The sequence below is a fragment of the Notothenia rossii genome (genome assembly GCF_949606895.1).
Source record: "Notothenia rossii genome assembly, chromosome: 8".
In the NCBI taxonomy this organism is placed as follows: domain Eukaryota; kingdom Metazoa; phylum Chordata; class Actinopteri; order Perciformes; family Nototheniidae; genus Notothenia; species Notothenia rossii.
Window position 1 is genome coordinate 404,859 of NC_136906.1, and position 11,731 is coordinate 416,589.

Consider the following 11,731-nt stretch of genomic DNA (forward strand, 5'->3'; position numbering starts at 1 on the left):
AAATAAGTAGCCGGAGGGTTTGGAAAGCCGCCAAATTTAAGACAAAGTCGCCAAGTTGGCAACACTCCCGCCTTCACTTCCTGCCAACTTCAACCCTTGACTTTCAAAATAAAACAAAATATTTATAATTATACATTTTAGTCTTTTAAACATATGTATTACACTTTCCCTTTTTAAACCTTTGTGAAATATCTTTTAATCGTTATCTTTGCATGAACTAGATATTCTAACAACACTTATAACTAAATGACATATTTATTATCTTGTTTAAAATTTCACTGTAAGGGTTATTTTCAACCTGGTTACACATGTATTGGCAACTTGTGACCAAGTCTTTAGCTTGGCCTTCTGTATAGGGTTAGGGTCTCTAGCTCTCTAGCTTGGCCTTCTGTATACTGCTCTAGAAAGAACAGCCTGTCTTTGTAATTGTCAGTTGTATCTTCTATTGTATGTTGGAACCTTCTGATGAATGAAAGGTACTGTAATGGCTCTCCTCTAAAGATGGGAGTAATGCTAAGCGTTGCTCCTTCATCAGCATTTCAGTGATTTCGTTTTGTCGCTGCATTACTTGAATAAAGTCATTGCTTTCTGTCCGAGAGCTTTGTCTGACCTGGATGGAGTGGTGCTGCTGTGCTGATGCTGCTCTCCTTGTTGTGGGCCCTGGTTGTAATACTTGGACATGACCACTAGGGGCTGCATGACTTGAGTTCATTGAATTGAAGTCTATGAAACTCTTTTTATTATCCTTCTCCACAGGTTTTCCTTGGTTCTCTTCATCCTGGAAATCATCACTTTCATCTGGCTGACCCGTGTCATACTGCTCCTCCCCCCCCCCACCACACGAGGGTCAGGGTCAGAGTCATCATCCTCAGAAGCTTCCAATGTTTTAATGTTGGCTGTTGCAGCATCAATATCAGTTTGAAGCTCAAGCTTTTCCATTTCAGCTCTGATATTGGCTTTCATTGCTTCCAGGTCGGCTTCCTGTTTTTCAAGTGAGTGTTTCTGTGATAAGGCAGCAGCGCGTGATCTGAGCACAGCTCTCTCTGCCTTTCTTCTCACTGATCAAGCTGTTGAAGATTTATTGCTGCCACTAGAACTTTTACCCTTTTTTGCTTATCATGCCCACTGATGTTGCTTTATGTGGACTTGACATAAGTGCAGTATATGAGCCATGGTCAGAAGGAGACACATGCTCAAAGGAGGCAGCTCTAGCTAACCTTTTATTCATCTTGAAACTCATATAAATATGCGATGTTTGGGAGAAACCAGTCAACATGATCACTTTCTTGTTCTAGCTCCGACAGCATTTCTCGCACTGAGTAATGTGAGTTGGAAAACTCTTTGGAGAGTATTTGAAAAACCCCACGACAACCTTGCATCTCAATGATGTTCCCATAATCAATCAAGAGTGAATCAATGTAATTTTCTTTCCTTGAGACTTGACCCAATTTCTTTTTGGTCTGACGTCAGCATTTTCCACAGGCACTTCCTGTTCATTCCCGTTTGGGTCCATAGGAGTTTCATCCGTTTCCACATTTTCTTTTTCAGCCAGTGTTATGCTTTATTGTCATTAAACATCCACTTGTAAACAGCTGTCCTTATTTTAATGCTGCGCTTTGTTAGTGTGCGGCTTGGATCCGCGGCAGTGAGCCAGATAGACAAACTTATTAAAGCGCTTTTCAAGATGCGCTCCTTGAGTTACGCTCCACACTTTATTCATAAGCAAATTTATTCCACTTCCAGCATTTAGACTGTACTGTATTGCAACATCCACAACATGCGGCACAAGCCTTTTACCACAGAAATCCACGTTGTCACAATCCAGAAAGTCAATGCGGTCCTTCCTTGTTCACTATGAAGTCCGTGATTTGTAAACTCACGATTCACATCCGCTCGTATCCATTCATTTCCAAGAGTATTTCATTCATTTTAATAATATGGTGGCAACCATTTAATTCCACACGGATTTGTCCGTCACGAGAGTTTTTAACAATGTCGCGGCTTCCTTCCTTGTTTTTCCATCAAGCCACTAGACGCCTTAAACAGACAGTTCTAACGGTTTTGTTAACTCGCCCCAAGGCAGCCTCGGTATCCGGTGCTAACCGTCACCCCCCCAGAGCCAGAGGCCGGGGGGCAAGGTACTGAGGGTCTGGGGCCGGCTGTCGCTTATTTCTCCCAGCAGCAGCTCAACTACCGGGTAGCTCAAGCTTCAGACCCCTGGGTGGTTTACACCTTAACCCAAGGGTACAAGCTTCAGTTCCAACGCTGGCCCCCAGTCTTCAGCCGGGTCAAGATGACCACCATAAGCGACCCGGCAAAATAAATCGCCCTAAACCAGGAGCTGTCAGTCCTCCTGGCCAAGGGTGCAATCGAGCCTGTGGACCCCATCTCACAGCCCGGGGGCTTCTGCTCGACCTACTTCCTGGAGAAAAAGGAAGAAAGGTGGTGGACTTCGCCCAATCCTCGATCTGAGGGGACTCAACAAGTTCCTAAAGATTTTACCTTTCCATGTGCTGAGCACAGCGGACGTTCTTCGTACCGTGGCCAGTGGGGAATGGTTCACGTCCGTCGACTTGAAGGACGCTTATTTTCATTTGCCTATTGTGCCTCATCACAGGCAGTTTCTTCGCTTTGCCTTCAGAGGCCGTCATTTCCAGTTCAGGGTGCTCCTATTCGGACTCTCCCTCTCCTTAGACGACTGGTTCATCTGTGCACCATCCCGGTTACAGACGATCCAGGACACGGCTCTCCTTCTCTCTCATGTCGCCCGGCTAGGCCTCAAGGTGAACATGGAGAAGAGTTGTCTGAACCCCTCTCAGAGCCTAACCTTCATTGGGGTGGCTCTGGACACAGTCACTCAACCAGCGAAAGCAGTGTTCTCGCCCCCACTCCTGGTAGACGTGATGCTTTATTCTATCAGCAGCCGACTGGATAGGCTGTCCTGCTAAAACTTATTTTTTTCCAGCTAGGTGAAGGCGGTGCTCTCGCTCCCGCTCCCTCTGCTGGTAACATGGGTGTAGTTACATCCCTTTTGTGTTCGGCGAGTAGGAGCGTTGCTCTACTCTTTCCGTTCAGCAGGTAGCTGGGGAAAGCTGTGTTCTTGCACCCGCTCCCGGTAGGCGTGTTGCTTGATTCTAGCTGGAGCCGCCTGGCTAGGCTGTCCTGTTAAACTTCCTTGTTTAACCCAGCTAGGTGCAAGCCTGTCCATCTGCTGCACAGACTCTGCTGTGGGACGCCTTGGCGTCTCCCAAACAGGAAGGACCTCTTGTCTCAGTTGGAGGGTCGGATGTGGTACCCCGACCCCTGCTGCCTCCAGCTGTGGGTCTGGCCACTAGAGGGCCCGACCCACTGCTGAGCGACTGCATAGAGTCTGTCAGGAAGACTATTCTCAAATGCCAGGGCACCATCTACTCGTAGGCAGTACGAAAACAGGTGGAAACTGTTTGTTTTTTTACTGGTGCCAAGGGCAAAATGAGGACCCAGTATATTGCTCGGTGCCTACGACCCTTAAGTTCCTGCAGTCCCTCCTGGACGACAGCCGGTGTCCCGCTACCGTCAGGGTGTATGTGGCTGCTATATCAGCTCAACACGCAAGGGCTGACAACAGCACAGTGGGAGCCATAGGTTGGTATCCCTCTTTTTAAGGGGGAGCTCTGAGGCTTCGCCCCCCGAATATCCCAAGGGCCCCTTCATGGGACCTGCCCTTGGTGCTGGATGCCCTATGCTCGCCTCCCTTTGAACCTTTGTTACAGGCAGAACCGAGGTGGCTCTCAGCTAAGACTGCTTTCCTTCTTGCCATCACCTCAGCAAAGCGTGTAAGCGAGCTTCAGGCCTTGTCCGTGAACAGCTCGTGTCTGAGATGGAACTCAGATGGCTCAGGTTTCACCTTATGGCCGAACACAGCATTAAAAACGAGAAAAAACGCATCTGAATCGGTTGATCCATAGGTTGATAATGTATCTGTGGCTTTGAAGCAATTGTTTATAATCCATAATTCCATTTTTATGTAAAAATCGGAGCACAAAAGTTAGCTGCTAATGGTAGCCACCAGAGTGTATGCAGCTTCCGGTTTTGGCTATGCGTCACTCTCACTCCTTATTTGTTCAAGTGTTGGTGTGTGTAGAACTTCCCCTTGATTCCATTGGCTCTACTGACTAGTGTTCTTGGCCAAAAACCTCTAAGCCTGAATGAGCAATGCATACAGATGCTTAAAAAGTCAAATTATTATATTTGACTACATTTGAAATTGTGAAAAAGAAATGTTCAGATTGATTTAACTGCTAGGTGCTCTGTTCAGAAAGTTTGTTTAGGCTAGCCATGATGACCAAGAACACTTTGTTTTACTGACTGTTGCTAAGACATTTTGATTTAAAAAAAGGTTTGTGAAACAAACCGGTTGACAAGTTGATATTGTTATGTTGTAGTTCAATTTTGATTACAAGTTATTTGTTTTATGACAAATTATATTTATTTGAAGTTGTAATTTTGTAAACCACTCAGGGAGCTGGTTTATAGCTGTTCTACATTTTATTTGTATAATGTTCTTTCAAAGATGTCAACTACTTTGCTGCTATTTGCACAAAAAAGGTTTTAATTGTTGAATAAAAAGTTAAATTACCTATTTGGTCACGTATGTTAGTTACCTAATGTGATAATGAAGCTTCCTATAGTTTAATGTAATACGTTCAATCTCTTGGATCCCCTCTAGACCCCACTCTTCTTCTTCACAGATGAAAAGAATATCGCAATGTCAGTTTTTTTTCAATATCGTGCCGTGTGTGTGTGTGTGTGTGTGTGTGTGTGTGTGTGTGTGTGTGTGTGTGTGTGTGTGTGTGTGTGTGTGTGTGTGTGTGTGTGTGTGTGTGTGTGTGTGTGTGTGTGTGTGTGTGTGTGTGTGTGTGTGTGTGTGTGTGTGTGTGTGTGTGTGTGTGTGTGTGTGTGTGTGTGAGTGTGTGTGAGTGAGAGTGTCATACTTGTCAACCCTCCCGATTTTCGCGGGAGACTCCCGATTTCATGGTAATATTTCTCCCGCATTTCTCCCGATTTATGACAAAATCAGATTTACTCAGGACTGTTTCCACTCAGATTTAAATACAGCTACACCATTGTTTGGTTTCCATGGTAACACGTCTCTTTAGTAGCACGCGCAACTCAAAGTCTGAGAGGGTGAGGCTAGTCACAGAAAACATAACAAGAATCGACAACTACTCTACTCTCTGCTCACTCCTTTCCAGCCCACACATATGCTCCATCAAGGATGGTGCTACAGGCCGCAAGGCATTGCACTTAGAACTACAATAAGCATGTTAATGTTAATATAAAAGCTCCGGCGATCCACTAGCACCCCCCCCCATTTTGCATTTTGAAATGCTCCTGATTTCTGTGGTCTCAAGGTTGGCAAGTATGGTGTGAGTGAGAGTTGATGGTGCAGGCAGACAGGCGGGTCTCAGTAGCTTAAGGTAGTATGTGACATATAAATGGTCAAAAATTGTACATTCTCCATTAGCTTACAAGCTCCATGTTCAAGCGATCGACTATTCCTTCGCAATGTAGCATTACATTCGATATGCGCTTAAGTTGCCCTAGATTGGAATTTTTCCGATCATTTCCCTATGACGAATTAGCACAAATGTGCTTAAAATGCATGAAAAACGCCCATTTTTCAAAATGGCCAGCTTTCTGGGGGGCGGGGCTAATGAAAAGCAATTTGAATTTCGTGAATATCGGAAAAACTATATGCGAGCAGTTTGGAGCATTTTGTGACATGTAAGTCGTCAAAAATGGTGTATTCGCTGTTAGCTTACGACCTCCACGAGTGATTTTTCCAAAATGTGCTCCACAATTAAGTATTATATTGGTTAGGGGCTGAACTTGTCCTGCATTGGAATTTTTCCGATCATTCCCCTCGGAGGAGTTCGCAAGAATGTGCTGAAAATGGCCGACATTCTGGGGGGCGGGGCTAATAAAAGCGAATTTGAAATATGTCCGCAATCATAAGAGTAATTCGATACAGTGTTTAGTGAATATCGGAATAACTATATCCGAGTAGTTTGGAGTCATTTGCGACATGTAAATCGTCAAAAATGGTGTATTCGCTGTGAGCTTACGGGGCGGGGCTAATGGAATCTATTTACAAATATGTCCGCAATTCCATGAGGAATGTCTGTGCCAAAATTCGTGAAGTTCTGAGAAACTATATGTGACTACCACACAATAGGGGGCGCTAGTGAGCAGTGTTTTTTTATTCTTGAAAAGGTCATGGGCTCTGACGTGTGTCCCAAGTTTTGCGTCCGAAGCTCATTTTATGCTATCGCAATTTAAAAATGTTGTATAGGCCACGCCCACATTCTGAATTTGTTGCAACACTTTAAATCTGAGTTCGTAGTCACCCCGAGAGTATGTGTTAAAAAATAATAAAAATTAGTCCATCCGCTCTTATCCAAAATGAAAATGCTTTGGTGTGCCTATTCCCCAAGACAGACTGAACCTATCTACCAACATCTGTGATGTTTGGATACATTGTTGATGAGTTATGAGCATTTCTTTCTAAGCCCCGCCTTTTTGCGAGTACGTTTTGATTGACGGTGGCAATATTTATCGTCCTAACATGCTCATTTTCTACGGTAATGTGTTTGACCCTCCACCGATGCTGTATACGAAGTTTGGTGTTGAAAAACTGAAAATTGAAATTTAAGTGAATATTTTCACTGTTCTGAGCTTGACGCTCGTCAACTATCAGCAGGAGGGCGGGGGAGCCTCGCTGCGGGGAAGCAGTGTGTGGACCTGTCAGCGCAACTTACATGATGCCGAATTTAACAAACACATTTAAATAATTGGTTTAAACGGCATAATAATAAGGACGATCGTCCGTTCTGTGATTCTCCAGAGCACACAAGTTATGATATTAGGGTCATGCAGAGTGAGATGAGATCGCTGTCCCTTTAAGAGAGAGAGAGAGGGGTGCGGCTTGTGCATGTGTGTTTGTGAATGGTAGAGCGATAGTGAGGGAACGTGTATGTTTCTGGAAGTGAAACGGGAAAGCAGAAAAACAGAAGTCTGTGATGTATTTTGTGAAACAGAAGAACAGCTAAATAAATGCAACGTCCTCCCAAGAACAGCTCGCCTCTCTCCAGTCATTTAAGCTAAAGTGGGTTATTGAACCTGAAGCTTGTTGCTTCTGCCCTCCTCGACTACGGTCTGGGAGCCGACAGGAAAGTTCAACACACAGATGGCCAGTCCGCCCCTTTGTAGCATATTATTTCGATGAGAGATGAACAGATCGCCACTGGGCTTTCAACTAAATACACAGCCACGCAAAAACTGCAGCATTTGTCCAGCTCCTTATGGGTACTGGAATTAGTGAAGTGCTTTCCTCCGTGGTGAAACGATCAGCACTGCACCACGGAGGAAAGCGGCAGAAAGTCACCTGGAGATAAAGAGAGCGGGGCTGCGTTGCGTGCATGGCTTCCTTCTGCAGGTAACGGGGAGACGCGCTCTGGCGGCGGTCTTGCGTTCAGGATCCGAAAATTAATTTAAATATTTTGCACACTTATTCCACTTATTCCTAGTGTGCCACTGGTTACGGTCCCGCGTGCCAATGCTGGCACGCGTGCCAGGGGTTGCCGACCCCTGCCCTAAGGCCTTCTCTGAACTTCCTCCAACCTCGATGTCAGCTCACTTAAAATGAATACATCTATTGATAATTCAGAACAAACATTGTCTCTCTAACTCTGTGTGACCCAACTCTGTAACACGAGTCCAGATGGAAACATGAGTCCGGATGGAAACACGAGTCCAGAAGGAAACACGAGTCCAGACGGAAACACGAGTCCAGACGGAAACACGAGTCCTTACGGAAACACGAGTCCAGATGGAAACACGAGTCCTGATGGAAACACGAGTCCAGAAGGAAACACTAGTCTAGACGGAAACACAAGTCCAGACGGAAACACGAGTCCAGACGAAAGCACGAGTCAATCAATCAATGTTTATTTATATAGCCCAATATCACAAATGTTACATTTGTCTCAGTGGACTTCACATTTTGTACAGAATATCAGTATGACAATACGACACCCTCTGTCCTTAGACCCTCTGTCCTTAGACCCTCACATCGTACAAGGAAAAACTTCCAGAGAAAACCCACAGTTTAAAGGGGAACATGGAGAAACCTCAGGGAGAGCAACCGAGGAGGGATCCCTCTCCCAGGACGGACAGACGTGCAATAGATGCCGTTTGTAAATTGAAAAGATAATACATTTGAAACATAGGTAGTCCAAATGTTTGGAAATGCATGTGTGTATAATAGGAAGATGAATCCACGAGTATATCCATCCAGGACTTATGATCCAGGACCACAGCCACGACTCAAGATCCAGGACTCGCGATCCATGACACAGGACCGCAGGATCATCCATGACTCTGGATCCCGGCGTATATAGACACCAAAAAGAAAGACATTTGGGGAAGCTGGGTTAATCGGAACATGAGAGTACACAGGTATAGACAGAGAGAAGGAAGAAGTAAGATGTCTCCCGACAAACTAAGCCTATATCAGCAAAACTAGGGGCTGAATCTAATCAGCCCTAACTATAAGCTTTATCAAAAAGGAAGGTCTTAAGCGCACTCTTAAAAACGGATAGGGTGTCTGCCGTCCGAACACAAACTGGAAGCTGATTCCACAAAAGTGGAGCTTGATAAGGAAAGGCTCTGGCTCCCATTGTACTTTTAGAGACTCTAGGAACAACCAACAACCCTGCATTCTTGGAACGCAATGCCCTAGTAGGCCAGTAGGGTATAATGAGTTCTTTAAGGTAAGATGGCGCCTGCCCATTAAGGGCTTTGGAGGCCAGAAGAAGAATTTTAAATTCTATCCTGTGTTCTATAGGGAGCCAGTGTAAGGCAGCTAGAACAGGAGTAATGTGGTCCCTTTTCCTAACTCTGGTTAGTACACGAGCTGCAGCATTTTGAATCAGCTGAAGCAACTTGACTGACTTCTTGGTACACCCTGATAATAAGGAGTTACAATAATCCAGCCTTGAAGTAACAAATGCATGGACTAGTTTCTCTGCATCGTTTTGAGGCAAGATATGCCTGATTTTTGCAAAGTTACGTAGATGGAAGTAGGCGGTCCTTGAAATTGATTTTATGTGGGCGTTAAAGGCTAAATCCTGATCAAATATAACACCAAGATTCCTTACAGTCTCACTGGAGGCCAAATTAATGCCATCCATAGTTAGTATATCTTTAGATCATTTGTTTCGTAGATTCTTCGGGCCAAGTACAATAACTTCAGTTTTGGTCGTGTTTAACATCATAAAATGTAAGGTCATCCACGTTTTTAAGTCCTTGAGGCAGTCTTGAATTTTATTTAGATGATTAATTTCATCAGGCTTGATTGATAAATATAGTTGAGTATCATCCGCATAACAATGAAAGTTTACAGAATGATTCCTTATTATATTGCCTAACAGAAGCATATATAGTGTGAACAAAATAGGTCCGAGCACTGAGCCCTGTGGCACTCCATGGCTAACTTTGGTTTGCATGGAAGATTCATCGTTGACACGTACAAACTGAGAGCGTTCAGATAGATATGACCTAAACCAGCCTAAAGCAGTTCCCTGTATGCCAACTAAGTGCTCTAGTCTTTGCAATAGGATATCATGGTCGATAGTATCAAATGCAGCACTAAGATCGAGTAAGACAAGAATAGAGACAAGTCCCTTGTCTGAGGCTATTAGAATGTCATGTGTGACTTTAACCAGAGCTGTCTCTGTGCTATGTTGTGTTCTAAAGCCAGACTGAAAATCTTCAAATAAATCATAGTTTTTTAAGTAATCACACAGCTGTTTTGCGACTGCTTTCTCAAGAATCTTTGAGAGGAACGGAAGATTAGAAATAGGTCTATAGTTGGCTAAAACCTCTGGATCGAGGTTGTGCTTTTTAAGAAGCTGTTTTATCACTGCTACTTTGAATGATTGTGGAACATAGCCTGATAATAAAGACATATTCATAATATTTAATAAAGAAGTGCTAATTAATGGAAAAACTTCTTTTAACAGCTTAGTTGGAATCGGGTCTAAGATACACGTTGATGGTTTAGAAGAGAGAATCATTGAATTTAATTGTTCAAGGTTTATGGCTGAAAAGCATTCTAGTTTACTATCTAGTGTAATATTAGAACTTACGTTTCCGGGAGCTGCTGATAACACTATACTGGTTAAAGGCAAGAGGTCATTGATTTTGTTTCTAAGAGTAACAATTTTATCGTTAAAAAAGCACATCAAATCATTGCTACTGAGTGCTATGGGAATAGAAGGCTCAGTCGAGCTGTGGCTCTCTGTCAGCCTGGCTACAGTGCTGAAAAGAAATCTTATTCTTATTCTCATCTATTAATGAAGAGTAGTAGGCTGCTCTCGCTTTACGCAGTGCTTTCTTATATTCATTGAGAGTAATATGCCAAATTAAACGAGATTCTTCAAGTTTAGTGGAACGCCATATCCTTTCAAGTTGTCTCGACTTTTGCTTTATTTTGCGGGTTTGGGCATTATGCCATGGAGCTAATCTATGTTGTTTTATTTTCTTCTTTTTCAAAGGAGCAACAGAGTCTAATTTTATTCGCAGCGCATCTGTAGCACTATCAACAACATGATCAATTTGGGGTGGTGTACATTTTGTATAAGTTTCCTCCCTTACATGCAGACATGCTATCGAGTTAAGTATTGGTGGAATCTCTTCCTTAAATGTGGCTATAGCACTAACAGATAGGTTTCTGCTGCAGGAGCTTTTGGCTAATGCTTTGTAGTCTAGTAACAGTACTTCAAAAGTTACTAAGAAATGGTCGGATAAAGCAGGATTATGCGGTTCGACTAATAGTTGCTCAATTTCAATACCATAAGTCAGAACAAGGTCGAGAGTGTGATTATAGCAGTGGGTTGGTTTATTTACACTCTGACAGAAACCAACAGAATCTAATATAGAGTTAAATGCAACAGTAAGGCTATTTTTATCATCGTCAACATGAATATTAAAGTCACCTACGATAATTACTTTATCTGTTTTAAGAACCAAAGCTGATAGAAACTCAGAGAATTCTGATAAGAATTCTGAATAAGGACCTGGTGCACGGTACACTGTAACAAATCAGATTGGCTGCAAAGTTTTCCAGGTCGGATGCGTAAGACTAAAAACGAGGCTTTCAAAGGAGGTATAATTTAATTTTTGTTTAGTATTGATAAGTAAACTTGAGTCAAAGTTTGCTGCAACTCCACCTCCTCGGCCCGTGCCTCGGGCAATCTGAGTATTGATATGGCTGGGTGGAGTGGCCTCATCTATGCTGACATATTCTTCATGTCTCAACCAAGTTTCAGTGAGACAGCATATATCAATATTATAATCTGATATTAAATAATTTACCAATATTGCTTTAGATGCTAGAGATCTTATGTTTAAGAGACCACATTTAATCTTCCTGTTTTGTTGCACTGTAGTAGTTGTTACATTTACTTTGATTAGGTTATTATGTATGACACCTCTATTAGGTTTTACCTTAAATTGTCCTTGGGCAGACACACACACCGTTAATGTTGGGTATTTTATTGGGTTCGGGATTCCTATGGATGACTGCCTAGGAGAGAGCGCAGAGAAGCGTGTAAGACTGTGACTCTGCCTCCTGGTCTCAACTCCAGTTTGTCATGGACTAAGTCCACAGAGCCCTGAAATGAGATTT